The following is a 12,372-nucleotide window of genomic DNA, read 5'->3' as shown; positions in this document are numbered from 1 at the left end:
GAGATTTAAAGCCTTCCCTTTCATTAGCAATTCTGCTCGTCACTTAGCTATCCTTGTCGAGAGGCGTGCATCCGTCACCTGCCTTCTCGTTAGGGTCCAAATCCTTTTGTCTCAGGACCGTGGCTTTATAAGCAAGTATCCAGCTCGGGTTTTGGATGTTGATTTAATGGCGGCGGAGGATATTGATGGGCTGTAACCAGAGCCTGTCAGAATTCGTTTAAGTCGAGGGTCTTTTGATGTCTCCTCCCGCTGACGGTGTGGGGAGTTATTACCTCCTCGTTACAAGCTAGCCCCCCTCCCTTGTCTTTGCAGTGCTCCTCCGTCTCTCCATCTGTCTGTCCTTATCAATGTGTCTGCTGTCAGAAAGGGTGGGGGAAACAGGGGAGGAAAAACATCTCAATACAAAGTAGCCTTCAAAATCTCAGCTCCACTAAAAGCAATTCCACCATGACGCCAACAAGGCTGAGCTGTACTGTATCAAAGGTGTCAGCTGAGTGCCTGACACAAGCCATTGGATTTGTGATGGGGTTATTTTCCCAAAGACTTACTTGACAGTGCCTGTTTTTGCCATAACATTTACAGCCTAACTGGCCCCAGAGATTTTTGGTGGGCAGATACATGGAGGATTGTTAAATAACAGCATATCTTTCAGGTTTACGTTTTTTTCGAATATGTTTATTGAAGGATGTCAACAAGACAGTGCTTCACAAGAATATTCTCACTGTATTGAAAACATTAAACTGTCATGGAAACTCAACCTTTAAAACAAATCCTATTACCTCAAAACAAAATTTTTGTTTTCTGCACTGTTGAAAATGAAAACAAAAAGAAGGATGAGCCATCATTTTGGACCTGATAAATCCTGCATTTCCCATCCAGACCATTTACTGAACTATATGACTCTGTGCACCTCCTGGAAACAGCATGAATTTATGAATTCTGTACAAAACCTCCTTTAGTCTTTTTCACGGTGAACAGCTATCGCCTTACATAGGCAAACTGACAGAACAGATCTCCTGTGTGGTTCAGTCTCATCTTACTGAAGACCATTAAACCATTATGTACTCAGTCACAGCTGTCCGTCATGGAGGAGGGAGAGGAAGAGAGGAAGACCGGATATGAAAAGTCGAGGGGAGTGTTCAGGATGACTTAGCTGTCCTCGGCATGATGAAGTGACGTTGATTAACTCAGATTAAGACATAGATGTCTGGCCTTCAATTTGCAAATATCATTTTGCTAAGAGCAGGCAACGTCTAGTAATAACATATATTGTTGTTTTAGCACCACTGCTTTCAGTGTCCATGAAACACAAACTCTCATAACTGCTACTAGGAGGCACCATTGGTTATGGGCTTTTGAAAGCAGTTTTTCCTGTCATGATATATTAAACTATACACTGATATTAATAAAACATATCCTACAAATAATATGAGTTAGCGGTTAGCTGACCGTCCACTGTCTTCCCTATTAACAGTGTTTTTTGGAGAGCTTCATATCTGAATCGAATATCTAAGGATCGAGGGTGGCGTATGATGTGCAGACTGGAATTTGCGAAATTTAGCTGTAGAAATAGAATTGGCTTGACTTGTTAAGTAGATAAAATGCAAAACAAAATCTTACTCTTATTGCAGTTCGAGAACTGCAATCAGTAGATGATATGACTTCATTAACAGAACTGTATGCGGTTAAGCTAACTAGTTGAGCTCCTCCCTTTTGAACCACTCTTGATCTTGTGGTTGTTAAGTCTTCTTATTAATGGTGTAGACGGTAACTGATTTGCAATCAAACATGTATAGCTTGACTTTACATTCTTATGAGCATATGGTATAACTGTAATAATTCAACCACTTTTTAACTTTTTTTTCAGACTATCATCCATTTCAATTTTATTTATATAGCACCTTTTACAATCAAAATTGTCTCTGGGTGCTTTCAAAATTGACTTTAGGTGCCTCATGATTGTAATCTGCAGAGAGAATGTAATGAAATTGATTTAAAGAAAACTGAGGCATAAAATTAATATAGAACACCATATTTATACCAAGCAGTTACAGGTTATCTTCTTGACTTACTGTAGTTTCATCCCAGAAAGGGCTGTTGGTCTGCACTGATGTGTGGCCATAATTAGACGCCATGGTGAAGATGGTGCATTGAAAGATAACACTTTCATTAAGCTTAAATAAATCAATTTAGGAAGCCAAAATTAAAATTACCCAGCTATGAACAATTTGAGGCAGTTGCGTATTAGCAATCTGTAATTAAAGTGAAATGTAAAACCAGTTAGTCACGGCTCATTAAAGGCAAGAAACCCTCTTGAAACTTCGGTTCAAGTCAAGGTTCAGAAGTTCAGTGCAGACCCATCTAAATACTAAATATTGGCCCTGGAGAGGGCATGGCCGAGTTTTCAAGAATCAGCTTTTGATCAAGCTAAGTGAAGATGATTTGCTGTGATTTTGATGCAGACCTGGCCAAGAAGCTTCATTTTTTTTCTTTCGCTAAGAGAGCATGAGACTGTGTTTAATTCCTTTAATGCTCTCTAGTAACTACATCTAATCCTGCACTCTTAATTTCACAAATTCTTGTTTCTCATGAATCACTGACTGCTTATCCCTCAGAGCCATTTCCTCATGATGAAATATTAAAAACGCTGTAAACAGAGTGTCTGTCTTTTGGAAATCAAAGTCTCACACCATTTGAGTGTCAGCATGAAAAGGGCATTTGCTTATTTGTATTACCCAGGGTCCCGATCTGACTAGCCATGCTGGAAGGACAAGAGCTGGGCGATAAAATGCAAGGACATTGGATCCCCTCCCCACCCACCACCACCACCACCACCCACCCACCCATCATCCTGCTCTCCCCTCCCTTCTCACAATGAGGTGGGAAATGATGCGTTAAACACTGTGGAGCCACTCATTCTATAAAACAGTGCCATGAAGGAGAGGAGATATTGCCTGTAAAAAAGGCAGAAATGACGACTTGTTATTCACAGTCCTCAGACACCGTGCCTGTTTTTTTTATGACTATGAGCTCCACAACTGGACACAATGATGAATCTGATTACAAATCTCTCCGCAGAGCAGATGTAAGCTAAAGTCAACATGTAAGTAGCTGGTCGAAAATTAAACGTCACTAGAAAATAGGCATGAAGATGGGACTTTCTGATTTCTGATTGTCTAACATCACTTAGACATACAGTTGTTGGGAAAGCAGTTAGACTCAGCTTTCAGCTCAGCACCATGTGGTGCTCTTATAGGATAAACAAGCTAATGTTGCGTCCTCAAAATCTCCTCACCAGTCTAAAGGCACCTGAGAAATGCAGGCATATGTTTCCTACTGTAGTTACACTTTTTTGCTCTGCAGACTTTAAAAGGATCTCAGAAAGCAGCAGGTATGTTGCAGAAATCTCTCATACACAAACACAAAACGCAGAAAAAGCACAGCTGAAATAAAAGATAGTGAAGTAAAAACTGAATTGGTAAACCTTATTTGTGAGCGAAGAAAGAACAGAAGTGGGGAAAGTGGGAAAGAGGAGCAGCACTACTCTGAGAGACAATGAAATTCATCTTGTCATCTTGTTTTAATTGCTTTCTGCTTCCTTTTATTTCACCCACTGATAGCCAACATTCACTTCTCACGCGCCTGCGATGTTGTGAAAGCTGCATCTCTTTAAAACGTCTGCTGCAGAGCAAAATTTTGATGCTGACATATACCATTTAAACTTTATTACAATCAAATTGTAAAACACAGACATTCACTAATGAAGATTAAGATTCACTTGTAATAAAAAAAAAAATCAGCACTGAAGACTGTCTCATGCTACTTCCTGTCTCGCTGCACCGATTGCATCACAAGACAGACAGGAGTCACACGATGTCACTTTCGCTAACTGAAGAAGAAATACAGGTCAAATTGAAACTTAGCCAATAATTCAACAACAATATTGTAGTAATGATAGCACAGAGTTCACGGTCCAGCTCAGTCGCAGGGAGACTGATTTGGACTCAAAGCAATCTTGTTGTTGTATGAGCTATGTTAACCACAGTTAGACTAACAGTCCACCTCTAGCAACCTGAGGGCTAAAAATAATGGCCTGGCTTCAAGTACCGAATATTCTGCTCAATATGCCACACAAGGTGCTGTTTAAATGCCTCTGAAGAATAGACCTTTTTTCGAATCGATCAACATGCGGTTGCATTTTGCCTTTTTCTGTCAAACACACATTTTGGACTGAGAAAATGAAAAAGAAAGAAAGCAAAGTAAATATTCCTAATTACCCTCAGGATAAAGTAATCAAGATGTGTGCCGTGCTGTTGTTCTGTACTCTGCACAGTTTTGCCCAAGGCCACCAAAGTTGTCATTAAACAGGGAGCAGGCAACATTATTCAAATTTTGCACCAAGGCAGCTGATGAACCTGGTCATGAATGCCTGAGCAACATCAAGGCACATTCAATGCCTGTTTCCTTAATTTGTGCATCCTCCATTTCAATAGATGTGACACTAAAGATGAAAGCAACCTGGTCATCAGCTGCTCAGGCCAAAATGTCCAAACTGTATTCACAATCATCAAAACGAGAAAATGCGACGGTACCAATAAAAATAATAGGACATTTCATTTGAGAGAACTGTGAGTCCGTTTGGACAGATTGTCTGCTGCAGCCAGACAAGACAGGTACATGAAAGCTTGGGTGCTTGTTGTGCAGACAGCGATAGCGTCAGGGTCTATTGATTTAGCAGCCAGCTCCTGGCATAATCAAAGCCCATCCCAGAGGCCGCACCTTCACTGCTCCACTGCACTCCAATCATATTTGCGCTTGATCACATCCCAAAGAGCTTGTCACCTCAGTGTTTTGTGACACTTAAACCCAATATATACACCCCTGACTTGTTAAATGGAAGCTGACCTTCTTCTTCTCAGGTAAACTGCAGGCTCCAGTGCCCTCTCAATGAGATGGTGTTTCAGCCTGGCACCGTATTGGTGCCATGCATTATCCCAAAAAACCCACTAAAGAAAGCACTGAACAAACCTGGTCAGGTGTGGTAAATTTACGTTTAGTAAGAGCTTGTGGATAAGCAGCCCTGGCAGTGTTGCTGACTACACATGGATTTTCGCACTAGTTTAAAGCACAAGCAAGAAAGTCGTGAAATCAGCAGCATGTTTCCCAACAACTGACAGACAGGCTAAACAGACACGACTCAAGCAAAAGAGCAGGGATTCCTCCAGGGAAGCGAACTAAGTCCACCACACACAAAAAATCATAAACATAAAATCATACAATGACTCCACTTTAAGACCCACCGTTCTCTAAAACTCGTCTTGTGACTGAAATGGTTATCATGACCATCCTAAGAAAACAACTTGTTTATTGTGTGGGTTAAAACAAACAAGTGTGCAGACACAGTGCACAAGGGAATGAGGCTTTCATGAGCTACGCCTTGAAGTTAAGTAGGTCTAAATTATATGATTAATTATTAAACCATGTCTTCTGGATGTTCTATAATATTAAAATGTTCAGTTATGTATGTTAACTATGCAACTTTGCATTATTATGCACATTGTAGGCATTCACATGTAATATTCTCATGCCCTGGATGCATTTATTTCATTGCTCTGTTTGTCAGACTGTAAACATGAATACGTATCGACTGGGGAAATGTAAGAATTACCTATATGGAGGCTGCAAAAATGAGATTTGCTGAGAGTTAGCTCAAGCTGTCTGGAGTGTTCAGCATCAGTGAGCTTCAACCAATGGAAACTCCTCCGAGACAAAGCAGTATCTCTCTCCTGTCTGTCCAACTGCCCCGGACAGGCATTATTTAGCTTCTGGTCGTCTCAGTCTATCCTCTCTCGACTCTTCACTTGACTTTTGTAATCCATTCTTTCTGCTGCCTCATCTCTAAATTCACAAGGTATGTGCTTGAGAATAACAACAAAGTTCCAAAAGTTTCTCAAAGTTTTTTTCTCCATCTTCAGCTTCTAAAGGAAGGTACGTCATGATTCTGATTTGATTTTGGCTGCAAATTCTTATGTGATCTGTGTTAAACATTTGCAGTTTTTCCTCCTTGGGCAAATACAGCCAGTTCACTCAGAAAATATAAATGAAGCTGTGCCACTGCTCCGTAACGCTGTTAAACGGAGTATGTCGCATGTAGGCCTGACCCTGGAAAAGGAACTGATTGATAGATGGTCAGATGAATTAATGACAGGCAGCATTCCACCACAGACTGGCTGGCAAAAAGGCATCCCTGGTAAACTGTGTACGAATCGCCATTCTAGCCAACGTGCTCCTTCCTGTCAACCTGCATCTGGCTGGTGGGGCAAGTGATTGATGACAGCTGTCAGTCTGCTATCCGCTCCACCTCGTCACCCCCGCCAGTTGCAACTTCTGCCTCGGTAAGAGTCCATCTCCCTATCCTGGCAGGTTTGACAGAGTAGAGCCGCATCAAATCTAGGTCTCATCCACCCAATCAACATCGTTTGCCCTGTCTTTCTCTTCAAAAACCCTTGTGCCAGAAAACTGGGTGTGGGGGCTGGAAAGAAAGATGTGAATCTATTGTGATTGAAGTGTGATCAGTTTTCTAGGACAGGTGCCGCATTTGGATATTCAGACATGCCTTAACAGCCACCTCACAATAGGGAAAGGCTGGCACGTCACTGAATGAATTGTGATTTAGCTGCAGGAGCTAAAGGAGAGACAGAGAGAAAAATTCAGTCGAGGCAATGTCAAGTGAAAACCAGAGCCGCTGATAATTACACACTAAATGTGGTATGGCTGTAAGTAAACCTTCCAGGATGACAAGTGAAAGCCTTTGAATGTCATTAATTAATTAGTCTAAGTAAGATCACAGGCCTCAACATCTACATCAAAGAAAGCAGCTTTACTTTCATTTTTGCTAGCAGCACCAGGGAGCAGGATGGAGCAGTGTAGAAGGGTTATGCTTTCTTGTTAGTGGACTTAAAACAGGTGCCCACTGAAGCATATGAGTTAGCACATACAAAGGGGAATTACAGAGAGACACAGAAACCACCAATTTTGGCTACATATCAAGGCACAAAATTGTCATAGACTGTAGAATGCAGGTCCACTGCAGTGCATCTTTAATCAGACACCAGAGGCTAGTGAAATCAATCCTGATCTGGACGGTAAACATTAAAAAAAGAGAAAAACATCTGTTTGCATATTAAATGAGGGTAGATTTTGTATATTTATGTGACTCAGGAGGTCTGAGCTTATTCTGCTTTTTATATACTTTATTAAAAAAAAACTTCCTTTTCTCAGCATTTGCATTCCCAGTAGGAAATGACATATGCTCTTTTTAATAACAATCTTTATCACACACCTTTAAAATTTTGCAGGTATGTGTCATGACGCTCGGTTTGCCATCTGTTTTGTACCCACATCGACCTCATCAGCCACGTAACTCCTTTGGCTGCCAGCTGCCCATTGGCTGAGAGCCATAGATACACCATTAAAAGCTCAACATCTAACTGCCAACATACTTCACACTGTATTATGGAAATTACACACCTGAACACAACAGAAATACCTTGTCCAGGAACCTTTCTTAGAGCACAATATAAGCATATGTATGCAGTGATATGAAGGTATCAGTCTAGTGGCACTCACAGGTGTTGTCGCTCATAAATGTAATGCTTCATCGAGCTTGATGACTCATGAAATTGATGATTGACGATTATCCATAAAATATCTTCATACAGACTGTAGAAGGGACAGATTTCATAATAATTCAGCTAACCTAACATGTTCTAAATTTGTAGGGCTTGTCTTCATGGATACATCAAAAAGCCCAAGGTGCCTTAATCATTACTTATCTATTGTATGGTTCTCAATGGGCCATAGTTGTGCAAATGCAGAGGAACTGTACACTGTATGGTGTATTTGCATTTGTTAATCAGTTTTTAATTGCTTTACTGCAGTACCTACCACACTACAGCATTGTGTTTCCTTTGTACTCACTCAGGGTTCCAAGCTGTGCAAGGAATGATATTTGTATAGACCCATCCTATCAGCACAAATCATAGAGAAGCACTGCAACAGAGAATAGTGTCTTCATCCCTATTGATTCTGGCTAAGTGGATTGACTCTATCTTTGCAAATTTAACTCCATGGACACTAGCAGAAAATCAATTCCTTGCACAGGAAGTGGTAAAACTTAAAAGCAGAAAGAGAAACTGATTCCTTAAGAGCAAGAAAGTTGGACTTCTGACTGTTGCTGTTCAAAAACCCTTGTTGTGGCTAATGTCATTTTCTGAACTACATTGTGAACACCATCATCTCCAGAGTCAGATTTACAACATTAAGGTCTAAACTTTTCTTTGAATATTTACATTGCTCCTTTAGCTCATCATTATCAACACATTATGAGAAAAGCTTTGCAGGTAAGGAACAAGCGAAGCCCTGAAGAGAAAAATGACTGAATAGAATTGATAGAATTTCAATTTCCGGATGAGTGATTATTCAAAACCTTTAAATCTAAAGTTTGTGAGCCCACATGCTGTGCAGTTAATAGACAAAGAGAGTGACAGTTATATTTCCTGTGATGTGAAACATCCATGCTCAGGGCCATTTAGAATTAACAGAGAGTATATCTACTTTTCAGAAAGTCAAAACAAACCGATATAGCTATTTATCTCAAGGCCTCCAGCTGTAATGCTCCATATATCTGAGGGTGAAACGATGCAGATTCTCACTGGACTCGGTTGTTAGCAGCAGATATGGCTGGTTATATGTGCGTGTTCCCTCTGGTGACTTTTGTCGCAGGGGATTAAAAACATAAATATGGTTTGTGAATCCAATAACCATGTGCAGTGAAGGGAGAATATGCACCATCTACACCTCGACAACACAAAATGTCAGCAAGCATAGCTGCAGCTGTAACCTTGACAATGACAATAATGGCTATTAAAATGGAAATAATGACGACTCTACCCTGCGGGATTATCACGTCTGGTCTGTCTGTGCAATACCACCGGAGTCATCAGTGGCTGGAATCATAAACCCTTTTACAGCATGATCATAACGCCACCACCACCTGAGATTAATTACCTCGTTAACATAGTTTACTCAGTATGATATTCCACAAAGGCTAACCATGCTAACACAAGGTTCTGAGGAGTATCTGAAGCCACATTATAGCCTATATGGCCTTTCATATTGACAAGTTGCTTTATCTGTATGAAAGCCATATTTATTTTCAATAAGCTTTAACATTGATATCACATAAAATGCTTTACGTTAAATAAATTAGACATTGAACATTAATGTAGCAGGAAACAACTCTTTGCTTTGTAAAAATACAGTGGAGTAGTAAATGAAATTCCACTCTCTTTGAATGGGCTGTAATCTGAGCTCCAGTCTTGGCCACCTGGTTAAAAAAAAAAAATAAAGTTCTCATATTTTGGCTAAATAGTACATCAAAAATATATTTCTGACAACATCTAGTAGACTATGTAGCAACAGAATTTTGATTTGTAGTCAATTACTTATACTGCTGAAGACTAGCTAAAGTAGCTGAGACACTCAACAACCACATACATTATTTAAATTTAGATTAAGATCATTGTTAAAGCTGTAGTTTTCTTATTCTACTATATGAATATAAAATTAATTTACCCCATACCCCACCCGATCCTGATGCAAAGCAAATACCCAAATTAACTACAGGCCACACACTCCCAAGGGTTTGTTTTCTGTATGTACATTCCTCATTTATGAACGTTTGGCATGTTAGAGCTTAGCCTTCACTGACTGATGGCTGCTTTGGCGGAGGGGCAGATGGAGTGAATAACTTAGCATGCCAAAATTTATTTAAAATATATTAAATTTTCATCTCCATGGCCAGCGCAAATGTTGCAAACTGATGTATTAAACCAGCTAGCAGGACTGATTTCATTCACCTGAAGGCTCCTGCCATGATGCTAACATGGCAGGTGCCTTCAGCTTAACCACTGTAGCCTTTAATTTGAACTATCATAGCCAGAATAGCCTCAAGGTTTGCTCATCGCTGGATAATAATTTGGGATAATTCTTCTCTGCATGCCAGACCTAATAAATTTAAAAAGGCTGCAGTGTGAATAAACACCACAAAATGTTATTTGTATTTAGTTAACTTCCTTCACTGCATGCTTAACATCTTTGTGGCATTTGAGCTCAGGCTACTTGTTCAGCCACTGACAAGCTATTTTTGACTTGGATTATGGAAAATGAAGCTTATGATTTGTGCAGGCACACGCGCGCGTGTGTGTGTGTGTGTGTGTGTGTGTGTGTGTGAAGAGCCATCTGCTAACAAAGCAACTTCTGTGCATCTGAGTGGCAAGACGGGTGAAATTCCTGCATCCATTTCCCAACTGCCGAATGCTGAGATGTGTACACTAACCATGCAATAAAGCGCCCAGTGCCCAAATATAGGTCTGCTGAGGACAAGACTAAGAATGCATGACAGGGGATACAGAGAGCTCTTGGCAGACTCTCTGGTCAAATCAATACAAATGAAGATGTCTTTTTGAAATAGGGCAATGGGCCTTTGCTTGGTCCCGTTCTGGCTCCCCTAACGGATCAATTTGACGGGGTTGTGTGCAAGGCAGGTCCACAAACACAAGTCACTTAAGCATAAAACTGACGCTGGCTGTGTTCCATCCCAGAGACTTGCCCATTTCATCTCGCCCTCCCCCACAGATCTTAGGTGATTGGACATAAAGCCATCCCTCTTTATACCTTGTTATTTACACTCAGTAATTCTACTAGATCTCTAGAGGGGGGAGAAAAGGAGAGTGTGTGTGTGTGTGTGTTTGTGTGTTTGTGTGAAGGGATTTAGTGCCAGTAGAATAAGCAAAGACTCAGTGTTGCACAAGTTTAATTAGGTGCATCAGCTTTAATGGCAGTAAATATTAAAGCTGATATCAGTTTGAATTTGGATCAGACGTATTATCATAAGAGGGTGCGGTAATCAATGGGAAAATCAGTGTTCGAGGCAATTACAACTTCAACATGTCATGAGTTTATTCTGTTAGCTGCGAGAACTGCTGCGCTGGCAGTTCATTTTATAGCATTCATTGTTTGTCTTTGACTTGGTTAGGGTAAATAATGTTCAGTCAGTATTCCAAGTATGCCTATTAAAAGGAGGAAACACCTCTTTTCTTAAAATATGCTGTTGTTTGTTTACAAGCCTTGTAATTGTATTTTGTGAGCATGAACACCTTTCCCTAAATAGAAAAGATTCCATTTTCATATCATGTTGCATCAGCTTTCAAACTAAAACTCCTCTGCTGATGTCCTGTGTATAATAAAGAGTTAACAAGCACAGGCAGTTAATTTTCTAGCTCTTTTGCAAATCGTATTTGTTGTTTTGTTTTGCTCTTGGAATGTATGTGTGTGCTATTATTTTGTATGAAGAAAATCTTATCTCATTATTAAATCTGAGTGAATTCATATGGTTATATGTCTGAAAACAGTATAAAAGATGCAACAGGCATCAAACTGAAAAATGTGCTGTAATCCGACTGCCACTGCAACAATCTTTAATCTGTAACTTGTGTGTTTTTGTCATTGTGGCTTACAAGTTAGATAGAGTCTGGCCTTCAAAAGAATCCTTGTCTCCACTTGCTCATCAGCTCAACAGATTATACAGTAGGCCCATCTAAAGCTCAGCGATACAGTATTTTTCCATCACCAACTGTTCACAAAATTATGTGTAATGTTATTGTTTGTAGTGACAAACCCACAGATAATTATCAGTTGACTTTATGGAGTGTTTATCATCTGTTCAGCTTAGTGTTTCAGTAAAGAAGCCCACAAAGTTTAGGGTTCAGTCTCATTGCTTTCATGTACCTGGTTTCCAGAAGCAAAAAGATGTTGTTTTGAGAGAAAAAGCTCTCATAAACCTCCCATTCATTTCCTGTCCTGCACTAAACCACAACTAAGTTAACAACAATATAAAATAAATATACTGGAGCGTTTAGCAATGAAAGAGCCAGATAGAGACCAAAGCAGAGGTAAAGGGTGAGTGAATACTGGATTTAGATTCATCAGGTAGATGTGTTTTTAGACAACAGTTTGCCACAAATGTATTCAGCAATGAAATATCCATGTTGTGTTTACAGCTTGTTCCACTGCCCTCCAGAGACTTTAGAGACTGTTATGTCCAACTTCTTCAGTTTACTGCTTTGACAAATCTTTACAGTTCTGATGACAAAAAAACCAAACAGAACCAGATAATTATTTTAAAGCTCTGCTAATTGATATTTTTAGATTAAAAACAGATCAAGTGTGTGCGTGCATGTGCAATATTTTACTTTTATACCAAAATCTACTTTCCCATCAATTTCAGCCACGTTTAGCTTATTTTCCTGG

The sequence above is a fragment of the Scatophagus argus genome, chromosome 7, assembly GCF_020382885.2.
Source record: "Scatophagus argus isolate fScaArg1 chromosome 7, fScaArg1.pri, whole genome shotgun sequence".
In the NCBI taxonomy this organism is placed as follows: Eukaryota; Metazoa; Chordata; class Actinopteri; family Scatophagidae; genus Scatophagus; species Scatophagus argus.
This window is presented reverse-complemented; position numbering follows the sequence as displayed.